Source organism: Rousettus aegyptiacus, unplaced genomic scaffold (genome assembly GCF_014176215.1).
Source record: "Rousettus aegyptiacus isolate mRouAeg1 unplaced genomic scaffold, mRouAeg1.p scaffold_m13_p_11, whole genome shotgun sequence".
Classification (NCBI taxonomy): domain Eukaryota; kingdom Metazoa; phylum Chordata; class Mammalia; order Chiroptera; family Pteropodidae; genus Rousettus; species Rousettus aegyptiacus.
Window position 1 is genome coordinate 11,072,061 of NW_023416286.1, and position 12,498 is coordinate 11,084,558.

At 38.6% G+C, this 12,498-nt stretch overlaps 1 protein-coding gene and 2 pseudogenes across 5 annotated transcripts in view; 2 read left to right on the forward strand and 1 right to left on the reverse strand.

Moving 5' to 3' along the window:
• DCLK1 (doublecortin like kinase 1) overlaps nucleotides 1–12,498 on the reverse strand; it is a 305,559-nt gene that overhangs the window by 237,707 nt on the left and 55,354 nt on the right. The gene's annotated exons all lie outside the window — the stretch shown is intronic.
• Nucleotides 1,289–1,407, forward strand: LOC118609678 (annotated as a pseudogene).
• On the forward strand, nucleotides 5,997–6,115 carry LOC118609424 (annotated as a pseudogene).

Sequence of the window (12,498 nt, forward strand, 5' to 3'; positions counted from 1 at the left end):
ATGTTAGAAGACATTTCCATGAAGTGTTTCGTAAATCTACTGAACAGATTATTACATTTTTAAGCATGATTTGCAGGGTAGGTTTTGGCACTTCGACAGCTATAGCTAATCTGTAAAAATCAAGTAAAATGAAAAGGTGCCCTAAACAACTCTCACATAAAAAAAAAAAAAGGAGGACACTGGGAAATGTCACCGAGGATTCGATGACTACTGTCCATGCATGTCCCTGCTATGAACAAGACCAACTGCAGACATTCACTGGATTTAACAAATAGGCATCCACTAATCCAAAATCTCACAAAGATTTAAGCATCATTGAGTACATTGCAGTAGAGCGAGTGGCCAGAAAGAAACATGCATAGCAAACTGTTCATTTTAAATTTTCTCTTGCTCAGCACTAACACCACTTAACTGCAGATAAGACAAAGGTCCATTGAATTCAGCTTGTAAGAAGGTAGGAAACAGAGATGGAAAGGGGTAACTTCATCTTTACTCTTTACAAGAACAGGGACTATTGTATGAAAAAAAATGAAAGTAATGAAACATGCAAATTCTGTGTAAAATCTTCATCTATATTCTATAATAATGGTTCTTTTCTCCGATCATCAGAAGTTTATTCTCAAGGAGAAACAGGACTGCAATGCTGCCTCTTTGAGTTCATGACCTTCTCTGTAACGTGATTGATAAGATAAGGCAATGATGCTAATGATTTGTCCAGATGCCTCAATAATGCCTGAAACGTTTTCCAAACACTCACTCTTCTGTAAAAAATTCTTCCTCTGGAATTGTCAACTTCACACAGATCGTAAATATGTCATAGGCAAACAAAGTATGCAGATCATGACAGGCTAATGGCTGGTTTCTCAGCTGTGTCATGTACCCCCCAGAGAGATACCTACGTTTAAAGCCCAGCTCCACCACTCGCTTACTCTGTGATGTGACTAAGTTACTTAACCTGAGTGTCTCCATTTATCACCCATAAAATTCGACAGCGTATTTGTGTTGTAACAGCACTCAGGGTGTTGTGTTAGCATTGCCTGTTAAACCTGTGCTGGGCACAGAATAAACAAACACTCAGTAAGTGTTTGCTGGCATTCCTGCGACCTGCAATTTGGGATTTTTTTTTTCTATGTAAAAGGAAAACAGCAATGCAAGAATGGTTCAGAAAACAACTTTTCACTGACTTCTGTTGAGACTCAAAATCCCTCTACAAACCTATCTGTAAGACAAGACAATAAGGTTCACCTGAATAATTTGACATAACTCTTTAAATTTTCACAAAATTTAGGTCTAAGGCCATGCTACCCTGAACAAGCCAGACCTTGTCTGATCTCAGAAGCTAAGCAGGTTTGGGCCTGGTTAGTACTTGGATGGGAGACCACCTAGGAAGACCAGGTGCTGTAGGCACAACAAATTTAAAAAATAAGAGATTGTAAACTGACGAGGTCCTTGCAATCTATGAGGTCAACTAAGGGTTGCCTCGCATGCATGCATGCATGCATGCATAAATAAATAAATAAATAAATGTTTGCAGAATTTAAACTGCCAACAATTCAATAACCACTGAAATTGCATTGTCAAATGGAAAAATAGTTATGCTATTACATATGGAAAAGGAACAAAGAATATCAAATTGAACATATAGAAGGAAATCTATATACATTCTTAATTATTTATATATGAATATATCAAAGTGCTAACAGCAATAGTAAAGGGTTGAATTGTACAATATAGCTGTTTTTTAAAATTTCTCTCTTTATACCAAATGCTGTATTTGTACAGGAAAAATAACAATTAAAAATGCACGTCCCAGATATCACAACAACAACTTCACTTCTAATTTGAATAGCATTTTACAATTTGCCAAGGGTCACAATATATGTTTTGTCATTTGCACCTCAAATAACCTCGTGAATGTGTTAAACACATAATACTCAAGTCAGACCAGACATGTGAAGGGTTGAAAGGGTCAAGTCACTTTCCACAGAAATGTGCTGAGTAAGAGAGGGGCCTGAGGCCAACCCAGGACTTTCTCACCAGGTTACAGTTCTTCCCCTGAGGGCTCTCTGGTCCAAACTGGCCCTGGAATATTAGAATCCAAGGCTGTAGCTGCCTGTTAATCACTGAGAAAAACTACTTTTCTGGGCTGCAAAATGAGTCTAAATGACATCATTTGGCATGGCCCAAATAAGGCAGGAACATACACCCCTTGGAAGGAATCTGAGCTAACAACACCCCTCTCCTCTCCCCTCCCCCTCCCTTCCCCTTCCTCTTTCTCCTCTCCTCTCCTTCTTCCCTCCCTTCCTTCTTTCCTTTTATTCTCTTCCCTCCATCTCTTCCTCTTTTTTCTTTCTTTTTCTCTCTTTCTTTCTTTCTTTTCTTTCTTTCTTTCTTTCTTTCTTTCTTTCTTTCTTTCTTTCTTTCTTTCTTTCTTTCTTTCTTTCTTTCTTTCCCTTTCTTTCTTTCTCTCTCTCTCTCATTCACTCTCTCTCTCTCTCTCTCCCCCTCCTTCCCTCCCTCCCTTCCATCCATCCATCCATCCATCATGGTTCAGAAATTAAGGCATTGAATAGCTTTGCAGAATGTGGGTCCTGGTACCACACCACAGCTCTGCCTCCTTCAAGGTCATCAGAGTGTAACCAAAATGTCTTTTCATTAGGTCTTGGTCTGCTTCTGTAAGGTTATCTCTCTCCCCTGGGAGATGAAGTGACACGGGGCATTCTCTGCTTCCGCCTCCAAAACCACTGTACTAAATGGGAGGAGCTTCCTCTCCCCAGTGAAACCAGAACAGTTTTGTTCTCCAGCCAGATGTTTTGTAGGGGTTCTGGGACATCTGCTTTAAGTAAAAAACAAAAAAGTTAGCAATCTGGACAATAGAGAGCCAAAAAGAACTACCTACAACATAGATAAACGTGTTCATGTTTTTAAAATGTGGAAACAAAATCAGTATTCTGGAAAAAATAATTAGGAAATATGACCAAAGTGATGACACTTTAAAAATCCACAACACCATCTTCGAACTCCATCATTTCATATTGTGTCTCTTTAAAATTTACGGTTATAAAAAATTTTTAAAACAGAGCCAGATTTACTAGGCCTGTAAAAACATACTGTTCTTATGATTTTGGCAGTAGATGACCTGGCTAGATTCATGCTGGGCTACGAAGATGAATTCCTCTGCATCTGGTTAAAATGCTTTTGACACTATACATCACTCTGGCTGGCTGCACTGTCCTGGCCTCAAGTTATAAATAAGAAGCCATGAAAATCAATCCTAAACCCTTTAAACAAAGCCACAATAAAAAGAACTGCTTAGTATTCAGTGAATATAAGCCTCTTTAAATAAATCTTAAACTTAGCTTTGAATGAATCTATGTAAAGTTTGTGCAATACATTTTTTACAGGCCAAAAAGTAAATACTTAGTTTTCTCTTTATTCTTAAGCTTTCTTTTTGCCTCAATCTTGGTACAAAATATTCTTTTATACAACATTTCATAATTCTTTTACAAAGAAATCTCCAATACTTAATAACTGCTTAACTTGATTAACAAAGAAAGCTTTAAAAAAATTCTCATGAGACAGTCTAAGACACAATAGCTCAAATTAAATGTGTTCCCCAAAATAATCTTCTGGAGTGCTCTTTAAAAGATGCAGTGGAAAAGCCATAATTCACTTCACTAGTTTCAAAACAGACCACTTCAGATCCTCTTTCCAAGAGCTTGAGTGATGGATGCTATGAAATGCATGTCTTGCAAAACACATTCAGCTAGTTTGAATGCATGGAAAACTCCAGGATAATGAAAAGACAAGCCAAGACAAAGGGAAAAAATAATAAAATGTATGTTACTGTTTCCAAAATAGCAACCATATAAAAGAAGCTTTTATGTGGCTTACATTTAAAAATATAGTATCATTTTAGGGTAGTATAATACAGTCAAATATAGCAGGGAGACAAAAGTTATGGAGTCTAACGTTTAATAACACACTAACACTTTGGGATAGTGTGAAGTGCCCTCAGTGCACTCTGTTTTCACATTACATCACAGTAATTTAATCATGTGAGATGTTTAGTATTAATTTCCATTTATCAGAAGAAAAAGCTGAGGTACTGTAGGAATCGAGCACTGATATAGAAAGAAATCAAGCACAAAGTTTTGTTGGAAGAGTATAGAGTCCAGAAAATAATGTTTGGAAAATATTATTTTGAATGTATCGAACTGGAGAGAAAAAAAGCTTCAGGAGATCCTGATTCTTTTAAAACATAATGCTCTTCCTGAATCCAAATGAGATTGAGTTTAAATTAAGCTAAATAATGTTGCCAACATGAAAAAGAAATGAGGACAAGAAGACACCAAGACTACACCACTATTCATGGTTTTTTCTTCAATAAATGCATGACTTAATTTATTAAGATGCATTCCAGTTTTTACCCCAAGGCTCCAAGTATTAGGCCATGCGAAAGCAACAAGCTTGCTCATAATGTGACATTCGGGCACTAAGAATGTGACAGGAAATGACTTCTGCATTTACCTCCACCAAGTTGGTGGCACCTCCCTTCCCTGCTCCACCTGTACTTTTCCAGGAGACAGGCTCGGCTTTCTGTCCCTAAAACAGCCATTTTTACTGCCATGACCTTGAATTCACTCAGGCTGTGTCACAACCTCAACACTTATTTTTCATGCTGCTTTGGAATTATCGTCTAGCAGTCCCTTATTTGGATGTTGCCTCCCTATTATTCTCTGAGAAGTGATAGTGTTTAACTTGTTATGTATGTTCCATAGTGACCTGCACTGCATACAATCAGAGAACTTTTAATGCTGTAACTGAGTGTTATTTTTTTTTTTTAAATAACTCCTGAGCATTCTAACCATCAGCAGTAGCAATGAATTATGATTACCACCTGAGCTCAACAGAATACTGCCCCTGGCTGGTCAACAAAGGGCTCTCGTGGACCAACAGTGTGCCTGGTGAAAGAGCATGAGTTTAGATGTAATTTTGATCCACGAGACCTGTTATTAAAAATAATAAAATCCTCAGGTATCCAAAGAAGCTCTAAACTTTACAATTCATATTTGTTGCATAGTACCTGGAAAGGCAAAAGAAAGAAAGAGAGAGAGAGAGAGGGAGGGAGGGAGGAAAGGAGGGAGGGAAAGACAGACAGACAGAACGAACGAACGAACGAATGAACGAAAGAGAAAAAAAAGTTCTAATCCAACAACTTCCTAACATGGTTTCTGTCCCAGCTCTGACCCAAAGGCCATAATGGAACCTCCTAGATAAAGCGGTCTTTCCTTTTTGAGGTGGACATAAAGCTAGCTACAAAACTGATCTCATAAAGTGCTTCTGAGAGTTATGGGCAACAAAGCCCAGGAAAGTATTTTTGAAAAGTATTTTCGAACTAGAGTAATAGCCCTTGCACTAGCTGGTCTACATCCTTAAAGTATGACCAAAAAGGCTCAAAAGTGACTCGAGTCACTTCAGTTTTCAATCAGAGGATTTGTATGCGGTCAGGTTAGATTTATATCGAACAAGGCCACACTAACCTCATTTCTTTTCCATTAGCTTTTTCTTACTTGGAGGGTTTCTTGGATGATTGGCTGACCTCACTCCCCTTTGTCTTTGTTTTTTTACCAGCTGTTGTATATCATTTTTCTCCATCTTTATAAAGAGACCTAAGGGATGTGCGTTCTGGCAGAAAGATAAAAGGGACTTGCTCGGTCCCAAGTAAGCTAGTTCACGTGAGCCAGTCCATATGGAAAATTTTTATATAATTGCATATATGTGTAATAGAGTGCACATTCTCATTCCACTATTTTGAAGCATTCTTAATTTCAAAATTTTTTACCATAAAATAATGATATTGAACAGCTTCATTTTCTTTGGAATCCAAACTTCCCATGAAATCGAACATTTAAAACTGCTAATATGTATTAAGATTTCTTCTCTTAAATACAGAAATATAATGAAAGAGAAGGAATATATTTGAAAGACAATCTGCCTACGTCCATGCCACCTTGAACAAGCCTGATCCCATCTGATCTCGGACACTAAGCAGGGTTGAGCCTGGTTAGTACTTGGATAGGAGACTACCTAGGAAGACCAGGTGCTGTAGGCATAAAAAAGTAAAAAATAAAAAATAAGGGATTGTAAGCTGACAAGATCCTTTCAATCTGTGAGGTCAACCAAGGGTTGCCTCATCTAAAAAAAAAAAAAAGACAATCTGAATTTAAATAAATGAATATTTGTATCTGTATGGCACTTTATAAGATACAATGTGATTTTATAAATATATCATTTAATCCTTTTTCTTAAGTACTTTATTATTATTATTATTATTAATTATCTCCACTTCAGATACAAGAAAATAAAATATAAGGTAGTGAGTAATGGAATGGAGCAGAAATTCGAGTACGGCCAATTTTAAATCTCATACTCTTTCTACTACATTATGCTACTTCATGTCAAAACATAAATGAAGAGCTGTAATAACAGGTAACCATTACTGGGAAGTTTATAGAGGTGTTCGTAGTAGCTTAAGCACTTGAACTGCATTATTTCATTTAAGTCTCACAACAGCTCTGTGAGGAAAGAACCGCTGCCATCCCAATTTTACAGATGAGGAAACCAAGGCTCAGAGAGACTAAAGAACTTCCCCAGCTCACACAGCTAAGGAGAAGAACAAGGACTCAGATTCCAATCTGAGGGGTGTGGAATGCATGGTCTGAATCATGAGATGTACTGCTTTTGGGGTATAAGGAAATATTTACAATAACAAATCCACAAACAACAAGATAACTTGTATTGTGTTGTAGAAACAGACAACTTGCAAATAAAAACCTCCCGGAAAGTAGAGATTATGTGTTATCGACATATGCATTACAGATTAAATTTTAATTCAGTCCATACAGACCAAATGCTCAATGTTTATAGATTCAAGCATCTGATTAAAGCCATCTTTATTATCCTACTTCCTTCACCAGTTTCCTCCCCATTTCTTCTCAATAGAGTTGTCTGTGCTTATTCCAATTTCCCCCGTCTCATTTCTTCCTAAAGCTCCCTCACCGCCCCCTCCCCCCATATCAGGTTCTGGCTCCACTTTTCCACCAAAACTGTTCATGTCAAGTTCGTTCATGAGCTCAGGGTTATTTTATTCCATCTCAGTTCTCAGGGCTCACCTTACCTTAGCCCTGAGCAGCATGTGCCAGGTGTTACTCTGTCCCTTGGGTACCGCCTTCACTCAGCTTCCAGGGTTCCCCACTCTGCTTACTTTCCCCATCTGCCGAGGCTCTCCTCAGTTTTCTGAGCCACAATTTTCCTTTTCCTTGATTTCTTCATTTTGGAGCACCCCAAACAAAGGTTGGGTCTTGGAATTCTCTTCTGTAATGACACTCATTTCCTTGGTGAGCTCATCCAGTTGTATGGCTTTAAATATTATTTATAAGGTAACATCTTTTTAATTTATATCTTCAGCTGAGCTAGCTCTCCTGAACTCCAGACTCGAATCAACTGCCTATGTGTATGACTAACAGATCTCAAACTTAGTACATCTAAAACTGAATGTCTATCTTTTTCATAGCTTCTTCTTCTACCTCTAGTATCTAGACAATCACCAACACAGTTAGGTGCTCAATAAAATGGGTGACTTGGATAAACAGATACAGCCCAGTCAGATGAACATGAGCCTCAAATGATGAATGATGCTCAGTCAAGATTTAATTCCATCATCAGCCCCTGGAACCCAAATGAGCTCCCCAGGCCTGACAACCAAAGAGGATGACTCTGGCTGGCTCACACCTGAGCTATGGAAATGGAGCTGGCACTTGTCCTTAGCATCTACTTTGAAAATAAGGACCTTGCTATCTCTGACCTCAAAGAGTCGTTCATCACAGGCATTCATCATGTGCAACACACGGCCACGAAATAGACGATGACATGGACCATAGCGGATATATCTGCACCTGAATTACTATGCCTAAAACAATTATAAAGTAACGGTTAAAAATCTCTATAAGCCAAATGAAGAATGTGTTTCTAGAGGCTGGGAGAAAAAAAAAATGGCATAGGTGATAGAGGTCCTGTTCATCCCTCTGGTAACCGAATTAAAGTTGTGGCAGAAACAAGGAGCAGCAGCAAGAAAAACGCCTGGGATTGAGATGAACAAGCCATACAAGTAGGGAGGAATCCAAGAAATCACCCTGCAATGGCAGAAAGTAGGACGGGCGAGGCCGCGGGGCTGCCTGGTCCCCAGCAGCTGAGTGAGACCGAGGCTGCGGCAGTTACAGACGCCTCTTAAAGGGACCGCAACCGCGAGCAGATTTACCTGTGATGGACCTGCTGGCTCTGAGCACCAGTGCTGATTCGGCTGCGTGCAGGGAGCACCAGTGACTTACAGGGGGATACGGCTGGAGTGAGGGCCAAGGCGAGACTCGCCCTGTACAGAAGTGCCTGTGGTATCCATTGTTCCGTTGAGCCCTCTCCACTCCCAGTGCGCCGGACACAGCACTGCCATAGCTGTGATCTCATCAAACTGGATAACAGAGGTCGCTCCACCCAGTAGATTCCCTGAAACCTCACCTCCCCCTAACTGGACCCCACCCAAGCCACATCCAGGTGTATCCTCAGTGAGTAAGATGCTCCTTGCTGAGACTTACACTGGAGAGAGCTGGCCTCGGTTTCTGGCATGGCCTTTTGAGGCAACTATAAGCACAGGATCTGTGGATTGCTTGCTGAATCTTAACAGGCAGCCCCAGAGAGGCAGAGGCTTGGGCTAAATTTGGCCTGCTGCTGAACCCCTCTCAGGACTGTGTCACTGGACACCTACTTCACAAAGCCACACTAATAAGACCAAGAGACTTAGAAGCTTAGTTTAATACATAGAAACAGACACTGAAAGGCAGTCAAAATGGGAAGACAAAGAAGCAGAAACCAGATGAGCGAACAGAACAGAGATCCAGAAATATAGAGTCAGGTAATCTAACAGATGCAGAGTTCAAAACATTGGTTATAAAGATGCTCAATGAACTTTTGGGAAGTAAATTCAGTGAGAACTTCAACAAAGAGGTAAAAAACACAAAAATGGAAATGGTAATTATCAAAGGGAACCAGTCTGAAATGAAGAACACATTATCTGAGATGAGAAGTATGTTAAATGGAATAAACAAAAGAACATACGAAGTGAGTAAAGAAAAGGATCAAATGCCCTATCTAGAAGATGGGAAAGCCAAGGACATGCAATCAGAATGGCAAGAGATAAGATGCTAAGACTATAAAAATAATTTAAGGAGTATATGGGACACTATTAAGGGCCCAAATATCCATCTGATCAGCGTAAATGAAGAAAATCAAGATGTTTGAAGGAATTATAATGAAAAACTTCCCTAATCTGGTGAAGGAAATGGACATAAAACCCCAGAAAGCTCAGAGAATTCCAAAAATCAGGGATCCAAAGAGGCCCACACCAAGACATAGCATAATTAAAATGCCAAAGGTTAATTACAAAGAAAGAATATTAAAAGCAGCAAGAGAAAAGCATATAGTTACCTACAAGGGAACACCCCTAAGACTGGCAGATGATTTCTCAAGAGAGGCCAATCAGGACAGAAGGGCTTGGCAAAAAATATTTGACAAGATGAACACCCAGGATCTACAACCAAGAATAATTTTTCCAGCAAAGCTATCACTTAGAGTTGAAGGACAGATAAAGAGCTTCCCAGACAAAAATAAACTAAAAGAATCTATCACCACCAAACCAGGATTACAGGAAATGTTGGAAGGACTTCTTTAAGAAGAAAAAACGCATATCAAAAACAGGAATAAAAAATGGTAACAACTACATTTCTATCAATAAATATATCAAATGGAAAAGAATTAAGTGCTCCGACCAAAAGATAGAGTGGCTGAATGAAAAGGAAAACAAGACCCCTACATGTTGCCTATAAAAGACTCACTTCAGATTAAAAGACACACACAAACTAAAAGGAAGGGGATGGAAAAAAAAATATTGCCTTGATGGACCTAGAAGGTATGTAAGTCAGATAAAGAAAAATAAACTATATGATTGCACTTACATGTGTAATCTAAGGAATAAAAAGAACAAATCAATCAAAAACAGACTCACAAATATAGTGGACAATTCGGTGACGGACAGCGGGGAGGTGGTTTTGAGCAGCTGGGAGAATGGGGTAAAAGGTTAAAGAAGTACAAATTAGTAGCTGATGCATGGTCACGGGGATGGGGAGCATAGCATAGGGAATGCAGTTAGCATTAATACATTGGCTAGGTGGAGGGTGAGGAGCAATCGGGAGGACCATTTTACGAACTATATAGATGTCTAACCAGTATATTGTGTACGTGAAACTAATTGAAAAAAAGGAAGAAAGGGAGAGGGGGAGAGAGAGAGAGAGAGAGAAAGAGTTTCTAGAAGAACTACAGTATCTTGTGTGTTGATATGGAAAATTGGTTACAGTTTGGGGGTAGTTTTTTAATCAGACTGACCATTTGGTTGCAGTATAAGTTCATGTACTATGATTGCTTCTATTTTCAACTGGCACATTAGCAAATGTAGATCAGACACAATCTGACATCAGTGTCATGCTGCCACACTGATTTGCCAAGATCAACAGTCAGCTTCCTTCTGTGATTGTCTAGTGCTAAATTTAACAAAGAATATAACACTGCAGCAATAGATTCTCTTTGTTGAATAAATCATTGACATCAAGTGACTGATGAAACAGGGATGAGAACCTAGATGCTCTTAAATTCTACACAACTGTCAGTGCCCATAAGTGCCTACACCTAAGCAAAACTGTCAGATAATAAAGATCAGGAAAACTCATCGTAATCCTTCAGGTTGAAAATCAAGATGGAGGCCCCACTTGAACAAGTGCTAAGATTCCCACTGCCTGTCACTGCCAAGAATGAAGTCACTCGGTAGCAGACTCACAGCTCCTATGCTTTGTGCAGCAAAGGCTGCTCCTTAGCAACCAATGCTGACAATTGCGTTCCCAAGGAAACCAGAAAGCCCAATTTATAAAACTATGAAACAAAGCAACTGGAAAAGCAACATTAGACACAGAAGGTAGCTCTATTCTTATTATTGCTACTGAACTCCTGCCAGTAAGTAAAGTGGCACAAATGTTGTATTTTTAAATGTTTAAAGATTAAAACTAATTTTTTAAGTATACAACATCACCCCTGTCCTTTGCATCTTTCAGAAAAAAAGTAGCAAATACATTTTTAGGATTTGAATTAAGAACAACAATAAAAATTTCCTCTTTTTAAACAAATAGATGATTCTTAAAGGTGAAGAATGCTTTTAGAATCATCTGAAAAGTATAAATTCCTTCCAGATCACAAGCAGAATTCTATTGATTTCATTCCTGTAAAAAAACAAGTAGATATATCTGCCAGTTTCATTTCCATTAGTTCTTATGCACTACTACTATGGCTTCCTGAATAAGAGTTTTCTTATGTACAGGGACATGGGAAACACAGAATAAGAGAAAAATATGAATGAGGATGAAACCAATAAAACATATATATTAATATAAGCTGCAATGACTAAATTCCGAAATCAAGCACGTCATATGCCACCAACTGCCTCATGACTTAGAGCTCTCAAATAATTTTATAAAGGCATATGAATGAACCATTTCTATGAAAAATGTCTATTGTGTGCCTCATGAGATAGAGCACCACTTCTTTTTTGCAGAACCTTGGGTGAGATATTTAACCTATGAGCTTCAAATCTTTATCTGTAATGCGGATAGAATTAATAAGAATTAAATGAGATTGCACGAATAATAGACTAAGCACAGTGAAAGCACTTAATAAATGCTGGTGCTGTCCTGTTGATCCCCTCCCCCCTTTCGATAGATCTTGATTTTCTTATCCTCATCACACTTTTTCAAACTCATGACTTCTTTTTCTTAAGAGTAAATACAATGAATAGGAATTGCTGCATAGAAAAATAAAATGTTCAACAAAGAGAAAGTTATGTTTCAAAATTTATGTAAAGAAACGCTGAGTGAAATAAGGTTACCAATTCAGTATTTAATAATGTGAAAGATGGCATATTTCCCTTGTCTCTTTGGAACAGGTGGAACTTGCACTAGTATTTATGGGCACATTCACGACTGTTACATATGTTATTTTCAAATATCTTTACTTTCTTAGTCTTCCTTATTGAGTGAAACTAATTCCTGAAAACTGCTGACAGCTCAGGTGTCAAAAACAACCTGAGAATTAAGGCAAGTAGTCATTTGCTGAATTCCTGAGAAAGCCCTAACTGCATCTGAACCCTCCTTCTACCTCTGCTATCGTGTGCCATTCAGATGACATAGGCCTGAGAATTCTTCTGTGACATATTTTAACAGAAGGCAACTTTTCAAACCTGGTTCTCCCTGGTGGAATATAAAAAGACCCCACTTCTCATATCAGCAGAGAAATTAGATGTAGTTTAATGATTTGCTGACACCTCGTGATCTGTGCAGTGCCATT